The sequence below is a fragment of the Tripterygium wilfordii genome, chromosome 4 (genome assembly GCF_013401445.1).
Source record: "Tripterygium wilfordii isolate XIE 37 chromosome 4, ASM1340144v1, whole genome shotgun sequence".
NCBI lineage: Eukaryota > Viridiplantae > Streptophyta > Magnoliopsida > Celastrales > Celastraceae > Tripterygium > Tripterygium wilfordii.
This window is the reverse complement of record NC_052235.1, coordinates 11,340,745-11,343,034: the sequence shown is the minus strand read 5'-3', so window position 1 is coordinate 11,343,034 and position 2,290 is coordinate 11,340,745. Positions and strand designations below refer to the sequence as shown.

The 2,290-nt window shown below is 38.8% G+C and overlaps 1 non-coding gene across 1 annotated transcript; it reads left to right on the top strand.

The window, feature by feature from the left end:
- Positions 1-512: 512 nt before the first annotated feature.
- Positions 513-617, top strand: LOC119998036. The gene has a single exon (XR_005468162.1). It is a non-coding gene; the product is annotated as a small nucleolar RNA R71 (small nucleolar RNA).
- The last annotated feature ends 1,673 nt before the right edge of the window (positions 618-2,290 follow it).

Genomic DNA, 2,290 nt, shown 5'->3' with positions numbered 1-2,290 from the left:
GTTGAGGGGGAGGGTTTTGCACATTTTGACTGTTGCTCCAAGAGAAGTTTGGATGATTCCGAAACCCCGGATTATAGAAATTTGAGTATGGATCATTTCTTGGCCGATTTTAATATCCACCTCCAATAGCATTAGCTTGCTCACTTTGAGACGAAGATGCATTAGTAATCAAGCATTCTCCGGTTTGATGGTTAGCACCACAATACTCACAAGATACAAATGGCATTCCTTGAACTGCATGAACTCCTTGGCGTGAATTTACTGCTAAAGCATCAATCTTTTTAGCCATAGTGGCCAAAGCGGTAATCACATCAGCATCTCTCAAATTTCCTTGCCTTTGTGGTAGCGTCTTCGTAGGCCAAGAAGTATTTGTCCTGGCAACTTTCTCCAGCAAATCTCGAGCCTCGTCCTGAGATTTAGTCATAAAAGAACCACCTGCAGCTGCATCTAATATTTGCCTCGTTGACATGCTTAATCCAGAATAAAAAGCTTGATAAACAATCCACTCCGCAAGTCCATGATTAGGACAACTCCTCAAGATAGCTTTGAACCTCTCCCAAGCTTCATGGAAAGATTCAAGATCAAATTGGGAAAAGGTCATGATATCATTCCGGATTTGAACCGCTTTCGCTGGAGGGAAAATTTTTGATAAGAATTGCTCCGGAAGCTCATCCCATGTAGTAATGGAATTGGGGTGAAGGGACATCAACCATGCCTTAGCTTTATCCCTTAATGAAAATGGGAATAATCTCAAAAGAATTGCATCACGAGAAACACCTTGAATATCAAATGTAGCACAAATATGCAAGAATGAAGCCATATGCACATTTGGCTCTTCATGAGGAAAACCATGGAACACGACGGAATTGGAGATCATGGTGATAATATCCGGTTTGATCTCAAAGTGAGTGGAGTTGATAGGTGGATACCGGATACTAGAGGGAGTGGTATCCCAAGTTGGTCGAGCACATTCCTCCAAAGAACGAGGATCAATTTGTCTTTGAGGTCCATCCGCCTCATTGACTCCGTTTCCACCATTGGCTCCCACACCATTCCTTCCTTCTAAATTGTCTCCCATGCCTTCAACTTGATTATTATATTGCTCCCGTATACGCCTACGAAACGTTCTCTCAATCTCCGGATCCAAACCAATCACACTCGAGCGAAGAGCACGTCTTCCTAAGCTCATACAAGAGAAAGAATTTCTCTGCAGAAAATTAAAAACCAAATTAGCACAAAAATTACTTAAATTGACACAAAAATGAAAATTTTTCCTCAATCCCCGGCAACGGCGCCAAAAACTTGTTGTGAAATTATTCGCAAGCGGACAAATCGCACAAGTAATAAAGGATGAGTAGAGTATCGTTCCCACGAGGATATTTTGGCAAATTCAAATTCAAAGTCAATTCAAACAACTATTACACTAATTGGCAATGCGAATTGTTGATTATAGTTTATGTAATGCTAACAAGTACTTAAAAGATGACTAAGTAAGTAACAATTTTAACAATTAACCAACCACAAATAACAATTTAATTTCCAAGAAGGTTAAGCACTAGGGTTCCTAATTTCACCACCTCTCATCCAATTGAACTCCATTGATTCATTAACTCTCAATTCTCAAATTAGTTGTTGACAATCAATTTCCCACTCTATTCAATGTTCTATTCCTAGATACATCGAATGTGTTTTCAACATAAATCCGGGTTATTCCTAACACTCGGATTAGTACATTGTAAACCCATTAAGATCAATGGAAATCACTTAACAATTGCATAAGTCATAAACCTATATTTCTATGGTTCATTCAACTTATGTTTTCTATGGATTCTTGCAACCTTAGGCCTATCCTTCCGGTCTCAACCCAAGCTAAAAATCATTCAAATGGTGATCAAGCATTTGAAAGCAATAAGTGTATCCATAGAAAATCAACAACAATAAGAGAGATTAAAGACTAACAATCAAGTTCATTCAACATTCAAGGAGGGGTTCCATTAGGACCCCTAGTTAGAGGATTAGTTCCTCATAATCACGAAATACAACTTGAAATCCATACTAGCAGTCATTTAATACAAGAAATGAGAAGAATTTAGATGAAACCCCTGAATTTCGAGCTTGAGCTTCCAAGGGCTACCGTCCAAGCTTGAGAGAATTCTCCAAGGTTCCAACCCCCCAAAACCTACAGATTTTATGCTTTTATACTCCCAATTAACCCCAGAGTCATTTATCTCACGCTTCTCTGTCATTTTGAGTTGGTCTTTTTTGACTTTAGGTTAATTTCGGACAATTA